Source organism: Mytilus trossulus, chromosome 2, assembly GCF_036588685.1.
Source record: "Mytilus trossulus isolate FHL-02 chromosome 2, PNRI_Mtr1.1.1.hap1, whole genome shotgun sequence".
Lineage (NCBI taxonomy): Eukaryota > Metazoa > Mollusca > Bivalvia > Mytilida > Mytilidae > Mytilus > Mytilus trossulus.
In genome coordinates, this window is record NC_086374.1 from 74,911,385 (window position 1) to 74,929,056 (window position 17,672).

Sequence of the window (17,672 nt, forward strand, 5' to 3'; positions counted from 1 at the left end):
GAGAAGATGGGTGGATGGATTGATGTTATGTGATCCAGTGGCAAGTTAAGTGCAGGAAGAGGACATGATACTCAGATATAAATACAATGTAATTAACATATTTTGTACAGAACTAGACCAATAATGCACTGAGCTCCTTTTTAACATGCTAGTTCACCACACGGAGAGAATCTGCTACAAGACGTGTCCCCCTACATGAACAGGTACCTTCAGACTGAACAGTGTATGTTTTTCTCCTTTTACTGTGAGCTGAGCGAATATTCAGAATACGACCACTTTTTTTAGTCTAACTTCTCATAAATAAATTTCCAAGCATATGCTCAATGTAAGATTTTTAATGGTTAAACACATTTATTGACAGATTTCTTTTTTTTTTGTATACATTAATCATGCTGCAATTTTATTCACTTGTAATGAGTGTATTGTGAATAGTAACTTAATTACATGTATGCATAACTCTTGTACTCTTTCCTATAAAACTGCAGAGCGTATTTTACGAAAAGAATATATGAAATTTAGTGATTCAATATTTAGGCATCCCGTTAACGGGGAGTTGACAGGGTGAGAACTACATTACTCAGTATAGCATGTTCAGTGAGTCACATGAGGACTGATGACTTTTAGAAACTCTTGGATTGTAGTTCCTCAGAAATCTCTGATTGATTTGAATCTTACAGACATACAAACAAAAGTACATTTTGTAAAATAAGCATAAAAATTTAAAGAAAGATTTCCAACAGACTGATAAATGTCTGACGGAGGGCATTTGGTACATAATTAACCTTTTTGATTTTTGAACATATATGGTTTGCTTTTCAAAATTAATTTTTATTGACTGAATAAAACAAGCTGAAGAACTCAAATTTTTGTTCTATCTTCTTATCAACTGCAATAACTTCCATCGAAATACAATAAACAGTAATCTTAAGAATGAACAGCATTAAAAAGTAAAAAAATGTATTTTTCTCTCTCTAAATTTAATGGGTTTTTTTAATAACTGTTTCATAATTCTGCTTCAATGTTATTTTCCATTGCTCTTCCTATGCATGTGATATATATCTTTGCCAACTTGTTTCTGGAAAGGAAAAAGTGGATTATAACATTTATCATTTTGTTAAAGTCCAATAATAAGATTAAACATAGGTCAACCATGACATAATGTGAATCAGTGTACATGCGTTGCTAAAGGTGGTATAACGTTAATTATACAAGGTTTATATTATACAGGGAGAAAAATGAAAGAAAAAAAATGGAACAATGTTTGATTTACCTACTTGAAAACTGGCCTTGAAGTCATTAAACTTTCGAGTCAGTTATTTACGCAAACTCCAAAATCAACAAATCAACCAATCAAAATGCTGGATTTCAATTTTCGACCACGATTTTTTTTCTCCGGGCACTGAGAAAATTTTGTATGACTTCAGGGCCTGATCTTATACGATTTGGAGAAGAATTTTAGCGTCCCAAGTCTGGGTTCATGGCAAATATCCATGTTTTCAATACGGGCTGCACTTTTAACATTTTTAATTTGTTTTGTTATAAATTAGGTCGTTAATTTTTCTGAATTAAATTGTTTCATATATTGTTTATGTCATGGTCTTTTGTAGCCGACAATACGGTATGGGTTTTCTCATTGTTGAAGTCTGCACAGTTGTAAATTATTGTTCACATTCACATCGTCTCAAATTTGGTTGATAGTTGTCTTAGTGACAATCCTACTACTTTTTATCATTTTATACATATGCAATAGTTTAAAAATTAAATAAAAGTATTCTTTTTGTGAATTTTTTCATTATTAGTACCAGTGGAAATTCTCATTATAATAAAATACTATCTTTTAAATCTGTTATTCAGTTACAGAGAAGGAGATCTTTGTTTATATTTCCTTTAGGTTCCTAAGTTCAACTATGTCCTGATGTAACACTTTGACATCTTTGCCTTTGGATCGGCAACAAAACACATATGTATTAATATAATCTGATTATTCGAGCACAATATCAATGCAATCTGTGAAACAGTTAAATGAGAAGTTGTGTGTACGGATATGTACTTCCCGTAGACTTCTTTGTTAACTTTAATGATATATTTCAATTGTTGAAGAATTGTATTTCTACTCTTTATTTTTTTGAACTTGCTCGTTGTTGGTTTGTTGTCATATGAACACACTACAACATTTCATGATATTGAAATAAAATTATAGGAATAACTGCAAATACTTACTTTAAAAAAATCATAATTGAGTGTAAAACTATATATATACCTACCTTTCAAATTATTTCAATGTTCTACTGTCACTTTTCATACCAGTGCTATCTCTATCTCATATTTTATCTGTTCATGACAATTTTTAGTCGTTGATCTAAAACTTTATTTTCCTCATAGACTTAGTCTTTGTGTTCTGGTGGGATCCATTTTTAGATACCTATAACAATAGATCATACTGCATAAAATACTTTGCATGCATTTATAAAAAGTTGTTTTTCCCCAACATGCATGTTATGGTATTAATTATGGGCGTAACACTTTGTAAATTGTCCTTTGAAAAAATACATCATGAGATAAAGTTTGTATCGATGATTTACAAAATTCTGTAAAGTGGTTCAGGAGTTATTGATGACACTTACGTGGGACATAAGGACAAGATATGTTCCATATGTGAACACATTCTCACTAAGAAAATGTCACCAGAAGTGCAAGTCAGTCATCACAACGGATAATGTTTATGTGATTCAGTAAAAACAGTAAAACCATTGGTAGTAAAATTGTGCGGGATGTTTAATTTTCAACAAATGTAAGATTGGTCACCTTTAATCGGATGCCTCATATAGCATGTATAGAAAGAGAGTGCCATGATCTCTGCAGGTTAATAACTATTGCAACAACTCTTTGAGAGGCCGTCGGTGGCCTTTTGTCTGAATATGCAACAGGGCAAATTCCTGTCCACCTTCAATATGCTTTCGTTATCCAGTGGCAGTCCAAGTTTCATTGACCTTCTTTCACTCCAGATGACATCTTTTACAGGACTTACCTTATACCTATTGAACTTATTTAACAATTGTTTTGAACATGCATGTAATATTTGCCACTGGACATTAAGCATATTTTTAATACATGTACTCTAATATGTTATTATTTTGAGGAATCTCAGTAGGATCATTTTAAACTATGGGGATTATCCTCTTAAAATATAAATATTATTCATACAAAGTATTGCTCAATAATTATGTGTCGGATTACTAGTATTCGTGTGTCGGTCCAATGGGTCGTCGGACTAATAGGGCGTCAGGCTATTGGGGTGTCGGACCAATATGGTGTCCAAACAGAAAGATTTAAAAGGCAAAAAAAATTAAAAAAATGTGCAACTTATAAAAGGGTCTGGTCTGGAAGTGGTTTCTTCATTTCTGTATTCTGTAATATTCTATATCATTTTTCACTTTTTATTATTAATTTTGCCTGTTATTCTCTTTTCTTCATATTCAAGCACCACACTATTATCGATTCTTCATTGCTTTTGTCTACTTTATAACAACAATGGGAATAATATGAAAGCCAGCCAAATAGGACATTGGAAAATTGTCTGTTTTCTGTTTCTTGGTTTATTCTTGCTTGTCGTTGGAGACAAATTTTGTCTTTCTGTCTCTTTAGTTTGTGTGTATTATTATAAATTAAACGAATGTAACACAAATTTGCCATCTTTAAACAAATTTGTTGAACATTGCGTCTGTTATTTAATCTCTTTTTAACAGAAGGAAAAAACTAAGATTAAATATAATCAACAGAAGTATAAAAAAAAACTATGAACTAAGTCTTTGAAGTTAGATGCATGATTTTTGTTATTAGTTGTTAGTGGCTTTGAACTAGCTGTCAGTAACTGCAAGTACTCTCAGATCTGTATTTAGTGACCTTTTTTGTTGAGTAACGGTAACGTCCATTATGTTTTTGTTACTGAGATGTATTTCTATTTGCATTCATCTGTTATTTAAAGTTAAATAAGCCTTTTTCAACTGAATTTTATAGTTTGTTGTTATGTAGTACTGTAAACAACTCTGTTCCAGGTTTAGGGGGAAGACCCTAGCATGTTTAACCTCATCACATTCTGTATATATGTTCCTGTCCGAAGTCAGGAGCCTGTAATTCAGTGGTTGTTGTTTGTTGGTGTGTTACATATTCATTGTTCGTTCATTTTTGTACATGAATAAGAACGTTAGTTTTCTTGTTTGAATTCGTTGACATTTGTCATTTTGTTGCCTTTTTTAGCTGACTATGCGATATGGCTTTGCTCATTATTGATGGCCGTATGGTGACCTATATTTGTTAATTTCTGGTCATCTGATCTGTTGTGGAGAGTTGTGATTATTCCGCTCATTTTGGGTGCCATGATTGGCAAATAAAATATATGTTGTTGCTGTTGTTGTTGTTTCGTTGACAATAATACGGCATCTTTTTTTATAAACAAATATATATATATATATATATGTAAATCGAATGTTCTGTTCCCTTATGAACCACATAAATTTGAACTAAATTCTTGAAGGGAAAGACATTGTTTTTGTATAAATGTCAACAGAATATAGAATGTTGTGTCAACAGAATACAGAATCAACATTCTGTATTCTGTTGACACAGTATACAGAATGTTGATTCCGGCAAAATATATGATCTGACAGGATGCTCACGGAATAAAACTTGTGATGGAAGAAGACATAGCCTACATTTGACTTTTAAAACATACATGAACAATAGCAATCCGTAGATGATTCGAAAAGGATCCGCCATCTCTGACTTGTCGTAACAATCGTCTCTTTCTGTAACTTTAAGAATTTCTGCAAGTGGCTGGTAAACCGATATTTTCTCTGCTGTATTTCTGTATCCTATCCTTCCCGGCTGATCTACTGTTGTCTCAAATTTTGCCGTTGATGTTATTATCGTCATCACAAAAGCGCGTCAATATGGAACATACAATTGCCTATTGTAAAACGTTTATGTGATTGAATTTACACATGACGTCATTCATTGTTTACAAACGTTATTTTTGCACTCGCACTGACATTTCAACAGTTCAACAGTTCAAACTTCTTCTGGATTGAATACCACAATGGGATTGAAGGTAGATCAAGGTATAGTAGTACATTTGAATATTTTAAAACTGAGAAAAGTGTAGCATATAGCTAATTCAAAACATAAATATTACGTTAGTTAAAAAAGCAGAATACGCGTTACACAGTGGCGGACCCCTGGGGTTCCGGGTATTACGTACATGGGGGGGGGACATATACTTGCCTCCCCATGACGCTAACGTTATAGTTGCTTAAGAGCAATAAAAACACATCTATTTCCATAGCATGTTTATTTCAAAGAGCCAGATAACATCACATGACAAATATGCATCATCATCATACAAAGGGACACAACTCTCACGACTAAAATACAAAACACATACGACCATTCAATACAGATATATAACACGGGGGTGGGAACACCAAATTATTTTGGACGTTCAATGCATTATTTATTCTATATAAGTCATATAATACCACTTAAAATATTTTATTTCCCCCATTTTTTCGCTATAATTATGAAAATAATATAACCAGTTTTATTTGCTAATTGAAAATTAAGCGGAATAAAATAATTTAAGACAGCAGAGAAGATAATTCTGTTTAATTGGTTATTACTAACCGACTTAATAAAAGAGTGAGCTATTATTACTGTAAATGTATAATGTCTCTAGTCTGGTCAAAGGGTCAGAGTGTCCTACTTGATTAAACGATAAATTGTTGAAATTAGATAACTTGTTTTCACGTGCAGAGAAATTTCTTTTATGTCCAATGCATGACCGGATATCATCTTTCTTATTGGTCAATGGCATTGCGGGTCAGCACGAGTTCACGTGTAAGTGCATTGTGGTCACTTCCTTTTATCATCAGTATTTGATGTGTTAACTTGTGATTCTTATCAAACAATTTGTTCAAAATTATATGTGGATTAATTTTGGACTGGAGTGATTTCATTTTAGCTATTTCAGGTAAAATCGAACTATACTTTTATATTCTATGCTTACATTTTGAACAAACGTAGAGTTATTTTTTTTTAACCATCCTTTCATTCGGATAAAACTCACTATTTAGATTTATGCCAAACATGAGCAGTTGGTCAAATTCATTTCTTTGTCAAAGAGATATTGGGTCAATTTGATTTTCATGTGGGTGGTTACACTATGCGTTTGCGATCAAAATGTAATTATTTATCATTTATCTGATGATTAACCTGATTGTAATTTTACAAGTTACTGCATCCTTTACAGCATCATAATATTTGCAGAACGAATGGAGACATAAAAGTCACACCTAGTAGGCAGGTTGCATGCAGTCTGGTCTTGAAAAAAGTATTCAATATATATAAGTCCGGCAAAACAGACATTCCAGTCAGACATGCAAAGCCCGGCCACAAAAAAATACGCCCGTTTTTATTCATCATGTTCATTTCATGCTAAATATTTTTGTTGGAAATTTTAGTTTTTAATAGCAAAAAAGTGGACAAGACTATTGTTTTCAATCCAGATACGGCCAAAACTTTTGTTTAAGGCAAGAATCAGAGAGTCATTTTTTTTTCTCTCAAATATCTCAGACTGCCTCCTCAAATCAAATGGTTCGTACCTGAGATTTGAAATCTTTCTAGAGCTTATACTGACTGGGGATCATTATTCAATTTGTTAAACATGTTTTCGTAGGTAAATAATATTGTGGAACTTTTTTTTCATGAGAGTGTAATAGTCTAAAGAGTATTTACCATTACTTTCTGTTTAGTGGAATAATGAAATAGAAGTCAATACGTTCTTGTTCAATCCTGTGTCGCTTTGAAGGTTTCCTGATTGTCATGACAGCCTCAGCCTAAGCAATGTGTATTACTGTAATTTGAATTTCAAAATGACCGAGTGCCGTTTTTTCAACGCACTGGTCAACTCCACCATAGCAAATCACATGACTTTGACAATCAGTAAATACCGGCCAGCGAAAAATGTCTTTATAAGTAAAGAATTGTCGTATAAAAATTAAATACTCGGGAAATGGCAAAGTTCACGAAGTCTAGTCTGATTAATCATTTTACAAAAAAAAAAAAAGTCCGAGCAAAATGGGGGGGGGGGGGGGGGGGCGTACGCCCTCTACGCCCCCCTCTGAATCCGCCACTGAAAATCCTTCAACAGTCTTCCTATTTTTATATTGTAAATAAAGATGTCTGTGAAATATTTGAATTTCTATTTTATTTTGGTACTGGCTATGGTTACATTGAAATGTAAAAGTCGTAAAAAAGTTATTGTTACAATGAAGTTTAGGCTATATCGCCGGAATGCAGACATATGGTTGACTAAGGAACTACATAGAATACTTACGAGTGTAACAATGATATTTATGTCTACGGTTACATTGTTTTATTGTTACGTAAATGCACTCAAATGAAAAATTATTTTTTACAATATTTTATACATTATTTTAATTTTTATTTTAATTGTCAGTGTACACACAACCAGTATGTTGTTTCAGTCCGATGCATTTTTGGCCCGGTGTAACCACTCTCAGTGGCGGATCCAGAAATTTACATAAGTGGGGGGCCACTGACTGACCTAAGAGGGGGCCGGCTCCAGTCACGCTTCAATGATTCTCCTATATAAGCAACCAATTTTTTTCCAAAAAGGGGGGGGGGCGGGTCTCCAGCCCCCCCCCTAAATCCACCTCTGACTCTAGGCAGCCCTCACAAACGAGTAATTGGGGTGGATGGGTTGGGTGGCTCAGTGTTGTATTAATATATAAGAAGATGTGGTATAACTGCCAATGAGAAAAGTCTCCTGTTCATATAAGTCGTAATTTGTAGAAGTAAACCATTATAGGTCAAAGTACGGTCTTCAACACCGTGCCGGCATGAGCTCTCACCGAACATCAAGGTGTAAAGGGCCCCAAAAGTGACTAGTGTAAAACCATAACTTGAAAACCAACTACAGAATACCAAACTCCTGACCTAAGACAATAACCTCTTTTGTATTGTTACAATCTCAAAAACGTGTCCGATAATTTAAGAATGTGTCCGGTTAAAAACGCCAGAATATTTCAAAACTCATATACCCCCAATGATACTCTGTAAAGTAAAAACGCAATTCAATATTAATGGTGTGGGATACGATAGAACCCGTATTGTTCGGTTGGATTATAAATGATTAGAAAAAAAAGTCGAAGCAGGTGCCAAAAAAAAATCTGGAGGAAAGGTTTAGTAATCCGTACAGACAAATATCCAAGGTATGCTACACTGTGCACGCTTTCTTCTGCTGACAGACACAGACTATAGGTCTGGTTTTTAAAAAAAATGCACAATAAAAAGTTATTTTTATTTGAAGCGCTTTAATTTATGATTTTCTTTATCAATATGATTATTATTATTATAAAGTTCAGACAGAGGTACTTCACAATTTAGAAAACTAATACATCATGTACATTTTATATTGTATTTTATTCCCGGTACTTGACCACGTTAACGGTATGTCATTGATAAACATTAGTTTGTTCAGCATAGGTAATTCATAACAAGCATAACTGCAGGCTAAGTTTACAACACATAATTAACTATTGATTACTTAATGTCCAGTGGCAAATATGTCATGCGTATTTAGAAAAAAAAACCATTAACATTGCATTTAATAAGTTTTGTAAAGTTTAAATCATCGTTTATAAATAGTAAGTAAATTCTATTGTTTTAATATTATCCGGTGATGCCTATAAATGTCTTTTTAGAAAATGTATGTCTATGAGGGTACTGCTCGACCGGCGTCCCGCAGAAGTGGTTTCGCCAGTGCAATTTGACATGTTTATCAAATCATTGACGTCACATTGACGCGTTTTTGAGGAATCGGACACGTGTCTGTGTGCTACCATAGATAGATGTATAACATATCTGGCTAGGTGCTACATATATGACTATGTACGATAAATTTTCAATTAAATTAAATTTCCACTTCAATCTATTAAACATTAATGTACTTTTGTATAAAGTAGTTAGTATATATTTTAATGTCTTTCGTCGTTGTTTCACGGATCTTATTATAAAGAACACATAAATAGACCGATGGTTAAAGCTACACGTGTATGAAATACTTGCCACTGGCAAACACCAATACTTTGATGATGATGAATTAAATTATCATATTTTCCTTTTTTTTTTTTTATTTAGAAACAAATTTCAACTTTGATTGATTATAATATTATATATACATGTAGTATCAGAAGTCCAGTCCATTAGTGATTACTGGACTTATGGTAGTATATAAAGTAATAAGTAAATTTTGATGTCATACCATTCCCATCCATAATTGGGCATTCTTTTTATTTTTACATAACACAGAAATGAGGAAAGTTTTAACATAAGATAATGTATTGTAGCCTAGACCTGTTGGTGACCTTCTGCTGTTGTTTTTTATTTGGTCGGGTTGTTGTCTCTTTGACACATTCCCAATATCCATTCTCAATTTTATTATTTATAAATTCATTACATTTTTTTTCTTCAGAATGATTAACAGCAATGGAGACAGCAGCAGACATGGGAATGTTCGATGTGAAAATTGAAGACCTATAAACAAAATGATGTATCTAGACAATATAGCACTGATCAGAAAAAAAAAACCAACATTTGATCATGAACCATTGAATCCTGAGTTTCGTACAAGTACCAAAACATTAAAGGTGGATGCTTATAATGAGCTCATATTAGAACTAAAGTGTCCTCTTGGATTACCACTGTACATGTAAAAAGACACATTATATCCGGGACTGAATTGAGGAAAACAGCCAGGAAACTGACATTCAACAAAGCATTCCAAAGAAAAGATGGCATAGGGGGAGAACAATGAAACATGATACATGCAAAATTAATTGTTTCTTTGATTGTTTTATTTATGAGCTTTAAAGGGTCATAAAATAACCAAGGGGCTTAAAAATGACAGAGATTTTTGCCACAAACTTCACATAGATATAGGAAGATGTGGTGTGAGTGCCAATGAGACAACTTGGTATGACATTGAATTTTTTATTATATATTAACAAATGGTTATGATAAATAAAAGAAATTCCAGTTATGATTAAAAATAAGGTAATCGAGAGATTGTTTTGTGTTGATTATAATGCATTGCCTAACATAGTAACATATTACTGCATTAATTACAACATATTTTAAGCAATAGCAAAATACCAAAAAATGAACAGTATTGAAGATTCTAATCTTGTTTGATATATATATAAATTATGCGCTATTATACAATTGATACTGTAAAATATCAGCCTCGAACCACAGTGTGAATCTTCCTGATGTCGAGTGCGTATTTTTTTTATAAACACTGAAAGACAGTCACAATCAAAATCAAGAAGTAAGCAAAGAATCACAAAACGAAAGGGCATTTACAACAACACATTGAAAATTACATATATAAAAACAACACGAACTCCATTAAAAACCGGGAGTGAATTCAGGTGCTCCTAATGCGTATTATTTTTTTAAACACTGAAAGACAGTCACAACCAAAATCAAGAAGTAAGCAAAGAATCACAAAACAAAAGGGCATTTACAACAACACTTTGAAAAATACATAAAAGACAACACGAACTCCATTAAAAACCGGGAGTGAATTCAGGTGCTCCTAATGGGTAAAATCCGTTAAACTGCTTATCTTGCTTCATTTCTGTTGTTTTCTCCTTCGCTTCAATAGTATTTCGATAGACGAGAGTAAGCTTGATAATTTTCCTTGGTCATGTTCACGTCGCTAACAAAAAAACTGCGCAGCAGGGTGATATAGTCTAAGAGAAAAACGTAACCAGCTAAAAAAAGGATAATAATAATATTGTCACAGAATTATCAAACCTATATTTGGATACCAATTATACTGAGATGCACATAGTAAAAACTTCTCTAATGATAAACACTTAATCAGAGATATCTACAAAAGATACAAAATATGCCACAAATTATTATATAGCATACTATACTTACCGAGTTTAAAAGTTTTCAGTTCCAAATATTTTTTGAAACAATACACATTCAAGTTAAAAAGATTAACAACACCAAATCTACTGAAACAGTACTGAAAATAACAATACCGAAATAGTACTGTCAACATCAGTACTGAAACAGTACTGACAAAATCAGTACTGAAACAGTACTGACAAAATCAGTACTGAAACAGTACTGTCAAAATCAGTACTGAAACAGTACTGACAAAATCAGTACTGAAACAGTACTGTCAAAATCAGTACTGAAACAGTACTGTCAAAATCAGTACTAAAACAGTACTGTCAAAATCAGTACTGAAACAGTACTGTCAAAATCAGTACTAAAACAGTACTGTCAAAATCAGTACTGAAACAGTACTGACAAAATCAGTACTGATTTCATTGAAAGTATAACATTATAAGTTTTCAGTCTTTCCTAACAGTACTGATATGCACGAGGGTAGAAATGTACCAAAAAAGTATAGGTAAATTATTGGTAGTGTAGTACAAAAATCGCGTTCAGCAGCAAAAGTTTCTAATTTTGATTTTTTAAAAGACCATAGCCAATGTTCCTGTATAGCTAGAATATCTAGGTATACGGCGTTTGTTGTGAAGTTCTCAACATTGAAGGATGAAATAACGGTTGCCTTACCATTGATGTTGGTATTTGCTGTCTCTCAAAGTGATTGGCCGGTATGTTCAGATTGTGACTGTGAGGATAGACTGGTATCCTTGGCTCGGTAATGTTTGTTGCATTGGCCATTGTGGTTGAAGACTGTTTACAACATGCTGTTGTTGTTTATGGGGTTATCTCCTGTGCCTGGGAGGCCTTTTTTTCTTCACAGTCTTTTCTAAAAAAGATGTATCTGATTTTGAGGTATTGTCCTGTTCAGAAATGTTACATGAAGTATTTATCAAGTTGGTATCTACTGAAACCCTACTAGTCACCGGGTTTTGTGAGACGGTGGCCCTGAGTACCCGAACAACACGCTGTCGCCTGTACATTATATACTGGGATATCGGACCCTTCTTGAGACAGTGCATGACGATTATTAGAGCCATAATTGTTATTATTTATAACTATACTTTTATCACTATTTAGAAATTGTCCTACTTTGCTTTCTAACAGATTAAACCTGTGTTCAAGAATTTTGAGCTCACTATTAGAGTTATTGTTAGTGTTAATTTGAGAATTACACTCACTGTTAACATCCTGCACATTTTTAGCACGTTCACTTAATATAAGAGACTGTTCTAATTCTTCAATTTTTTTTCCCAAAGTATATATATACGATTGTGCTGCAGCTAATTTCATACTTGTATCATTTAATGTTCGTTCTTTTACTTTGAGAGCTGATTCTTTAGCTTTTAATTGTTTTTCCTTATCAGGTAAATTGTCCAAAATTTTGGTATCACTATAGCAAATGTCAGTATTTATAGCTACATCTATACATTTTCTATTAATATTTATACGTCTTGGTAAGTTTCCAATAGACTTTGTAGTACTCACACTTTTACTCCTACTATTCTTTTTATCCCTAAGCTCCCTTGCATTTAAAACTTTCACTATGGACGGACAACTAATGTCATCGGTGCTATTAACGAACGGATTACACTCCTGAATTTCAGATCTATCAATATTGTCTATAGTTAACAAATCCCTACAGCTTGTACAAGTGTAATAATTATTTCCAGATTTAAGGCCCTTTCTATCTGAGGGTGATATGTTTTCACAAGCATAATGAGACCAGGCATTGCACCTATCACACAAAACTGCGTTATCTGCACAATGTTTATCGCAAATCAGACAAATTTCAATTTCATTTATACTTAAGTTCATATCTATAGACCGACCTCCTTCCTGCATGGGAGACTAATAGTGTCACAACTAATATTTGATGCTGCATCAGTGTTACTCACTAAGTTAGAAGAGTAAGTCACACTTTTTGAATCTTGTGCACTTTTGTCAGTTTCTAAAAGTTCACAAATTTTGTCTCTCATTATCTTGTTCATATTACTAAAATCCCCTATCTTGTCAAGCTCACTAAAAATAAAATGTAACTGATCGGCATAGAAAGTTTGTAAATGTCCACCATTCACATTCACAACTGAAGTCGTCAAATATAAGTTTATTCTGTATAATTTGATACCACCCTTGAATGCCACCAGAGATTCCTCTGCCCTTGTTATACCATCTTTTGATAACTGTGTTACAAATTCAAATTTAATGTCTTGAAAAGGCACTGAGTTATAAATTGTTTGAGTAACTGCTCTAAATGCCTCAAATGCTGCAGTTGAAAAAGTCAATACTAGATCACAATTTTTCAGCGCTACCTGCAGATGTTCACGGTCCGTAGCATCTAGCTTTTGATTCATTGCTTTCGTTTTATTAATGTTATAATTTACTGTTTTTTGTACAGTTGGACGGCTTGGCGTGAACGGCTTTCTGGTTTGTCGTCTACATGTCGAACGAATCATCATGACGGATGGCAAGTCAAAAAAGTTTAAATATCTCATAAAATATTTAGAATAGTGCTGATAGTGAACTTTAATACAAGTTATTTAGTAAGATTTAGTTTCGTCACTTAGACTACAGTATCATTATTTGCAGTAAAAAAAAATAATGAATAAAATGGATAAAACAGCGTTTACCTAGGCTTTATCTCAGGCTCAGTGGATGTAAAGGATAAAATACAATAACAAAATGGGTTATGTATTAAAATCTAAAAATATGGACGAAACGGAAGTGTTAAAATACACAACACTTTTAATTAAAATGTACTGTAAAAGGTTAAAAAAAAAAATGGTGCAGTGCATATATACAAAAAGTTCTACCATTTGCTGTCAGGAAAGCTATCAGGGTCTGGCTCACAAGTAATATTTACAGTATCTTGGAGGATAAAATCAACATGGCCGACCACTGACCAGAACGAGACGGAATGATGTCCAAGAGTTTTTTGCAAAAACCTCGCTTGGTGGTGGATTAAAAATATATAAATCTAGTTAATAAAAGGATAAAACACCATTTGAACATAAGCGTTATTTTGTGTTACAGCTCGACAATATCATGAAAATCTTCAACCAAATCGGAGCTTCAAAATTTTCCGCCTTCCATTCCTGCACATGCGTAGATACATAGACTGTTGAAGTTCAAAGACTCTGAAATAGCGTCAGTCCTTACAGTCTTTTTCCATCGTCTGAGGTAAGCCGGGACGGAAAGTAACAGGACAAAAAATCACAGGACATAAAGTCACAAATAATTTGTTGATAACTATTTGAACTAAATATATAAGAGAAATATCTTGAAATATTTTGTTTTCTTTTTATTACAGATATATTCATTTTTAAGTTTAGGAAATTGTATATGATAACCCTTGAATTTTTTTTTTTAATTTTAAACATCAGTGCAAAAAAGGATATAATTTCTTGGCACAATAAACACAGGCACTTGTCTCAAAAAAAATAATCTTATATATATATATACCTTCCCAGGTAGCACAAAAACATTTTATTGATATTTTTAAAATATATTGCAAAATGTCACCAAAATATCATTCAAAAACATGTTTTTGACGTGATTTGTCTGGCTGTACTCATGTGAATAGCATATTTTCTGAAAATATTTGTTCTGAATGTTTAAAGAGCATTATTTTTAAATATCTTGATTTTATATTGAAATAACATAATTTTGATATTATTCAGTGTCAATTGAAAATATCCAGACAACATCTTTCAAACATCTGGACAAAATATTCTTCTAATGTCTTAGACTAGGATATGTTTTATTGATGTCTTCCAAATGTTTTTTTTTAATATTAGACTGGCAACCTTATTCCTATTTGTATTAAAAGATGATGCATTGATTTAAATGATTATAAGGCAACTCATAACTTTAACTGATGAAATGTAATAGTTTAATTCAGTACTTTGTTAACTGTCAATTAGAGCGGCGTTTTGCATTTGCGCCGACTTCTGAGGCCTGCTACTAATGATCCCGACAACAACGATAGTCGTGTCATATACCATCAGCTGACCATTGTGTAGATAAATCAATTTAAATTTACGGCATATTAAGTTTAAGTAGGTCTGACAACCGAGAAATAAAAAAAAATAACGGAAATTTGGGACTGGGTGTCATTGTTCAAAAAAAGTTAGTTAAGTACCTTGTGTTCGGCGTTTTGCAGTTGCGCCGATTTTTGTTTTCATTTGCGCCGATTTTATTACAGGTAAATTACAGGTGAATAGATATAAGAAGATGTGTTATGAGTGTCAATGAGAAAACTCTCCATCCAAGTCAAATAAATATTTTTCATTTATCATTATAGACCTCTTCCATTTGCCACTTGTACAAATGTAATGAACTGTCAATCACAACATGTATATAACTGTTGTCCCCTGCTCACCACTGGGAGAGGTGGAAGAAGGCCTACCAGATACATCTCCAGACCTTTTTCCTTGTTGGCCGTATCCGTAGTTCTTTAGCATCTGTCTTTCTGACATCTGCCACATGGTTATGCTCGATCTGTGTTTTGACAATAGAATCCGTGGTAACTCTGGCTTTACACGATTTTATGGTACATTAGAAAGTTCTGATATGTAGTTATGTTTAAAAACACTGACCTTCCGATATGTATGGCTCTCGATGATTAAAGAATTGAATCCTCGGTTCGTTTCAGTGTGCAATATGTCCATCAAGTTACAACGAAGTTCCAAAACAATATGAATCAAAATTAACTTAAACATGGATGAAAAACAATTATAACCAGATTTTACCAATGGTATAGCACAGTACATGTACAAGTTTTAACTTACCTGTACATTTAATTAGGAGCAAATATAAAATCGGCGCAAATGAAAGAATGAGAATTTTCAAAATTGGCGCAAATGTCATACGCCCCTTGTGTTATATTAAGGTATACTAGAACACACCCGTGATATCGCGGGTCCGTGACTAAATTAAAGTACATAACTATGCGCAAGCCTTATTTTAGTATTAGTATTGTCATCATTTGATAAAGTCATGGCGATTATAAGATACACATTTTTCTCTGCTTTCAAATCTTTCTGTTTGAACCCGTCGAACTGGAACTTATCAATTATTGGTAATATTAATTATTTGGAAAACAAAAGGTCCTGGAATGGAGTATTTTTTAATCAACAGCATTGTCCTATATTATATATATAGCATATTAATCCTGAATACACCGTTTGGTGGTGCGCCTGTCAGATGCGGAACGTACAGATAAGGTAATCGGTAACAGGTGAATATACTATTGGTATCGGTATCGGTATCGGACTCGACCCGGAACTTCTTAATTATTGGCAATATTAATTACGTGGAAAACGAAAGGGCCTGGAGTTGTGTAATTTTCAATCTACACCTTTGTACTATATTAGTTATATATAAAGTTGAATTCTTTGATTCTTCGTTTTCACGTGATGACGGCTGACAAATTGGACCTCGTAATTTTAGTATTATAGATATAGGATTTTTTTTGAGACAAGTGCCTGTGACAATGAAGCCATCTAAGAACCAAACCACTTTGATATTTTGAATTTATTTTAATTACAAAGTTGCTTAAAAAAAACCCGACGTTTTGCATTTCATTTGCGCGGATTTTTTCTTTCATTTGCGACGATTTTTGTTTTCATTTAATTTGCGCCGATTTGTTTACAGGTAAATAACAGATGAATGTTATTTTTTCATATATATTATTATATACCTCTCCGGCCGTTAGCCAATTATACAAATGTTATGAATTGCCAATCATAACATAACTGTTGTCCTCTGCTCAACAAGGGGAGGTGGACGTGTACGTAGGATTTCGAGCAGAATAGATCAATTTTTTCACATACACGTAAAAACATAAGATAAAAGCACCCTGTTTATACGTAAATGTCGAATTAAAAGATCTATTTACATCATTCAAATCCACAAATTGTTCTTGCCGAGTATTTATAGGCAACACTTTTAATATATTCCTTTCTTGTGATTTCGTCTCTTCAATATTTGTCGTAATTGTCAATAACGAAGTCCATCTTTTAAATTCTCCTTCATAAATTCGTCCGAATTTAAAACATTTCTAATCTATCTACATGACGAAATAAGAGGCAAGTCAAAATGTAGGTTTGGTTTGCGCGCAGTAACTTATTTTCTGTCCGATACCACAGGTATTTGGGGAATGGACCCCCCTTTTTTTTTTGGACCTCACTAAAATAAAATTTTGGCGTTTTTTTTTATTCATTTACAATTTTCTACAATGTATAAACATATATCAAGTCTCAACAATCCATTGCTAGTCGATTACAATAATATTTTTACTATCCATACGAGCCCCAAGTGAAAAAAGAAGCTCTTTTTTCACTTGGGGCTCGTATGGATAGTAAAAAAAATATTGTAATCGACTAGCAATGGATTGTTGAGACTTGATATATGTTTATACATTGCAGAAAAATATAAATGAATAAAAAAAACGCCAAAATTTTATTTTAGTGAGGTCCAAAAAAAAAGGGGGGTCCATTCCCCAAATACCTGTGGATTCAATCGGTTCGAATGCCGACTGTAATGAGAGGGCGTGTCCAAATATGCAAAGATAAGCGTGAGATATTTTCGAAATAATTCTAGACTTATCTTTCCTATGCGGTAAA

The 17,672-nt window shown here is 33.1% G+C and overlaps 1 long non-coding RNA gene across 1 annotated transcript; it reads right to left on the reverse strand.

Annotated features, from left to right (window-relative positions):
- Nucleotides 1-616: 616 nt before the first annotated feature.
- Nucleotides 617-4,998, reverse strand: LOC134708013 (uncharacterized). The gene is made up of 3 exons (XR_010105791.1): nucleotides 4,733-4,998; nucleotides 2,265-2,422; nucleotides 617-1,075 (listed from the first exon to the last, which is right to left on the reverse strand). It is a non-coding gene; the product is annotated as an uncharacterized LOC134708013 (long non-coding RNA).
- Nucleotides 4,999-17,672: the final 12,674 nt, after the last annotated feature.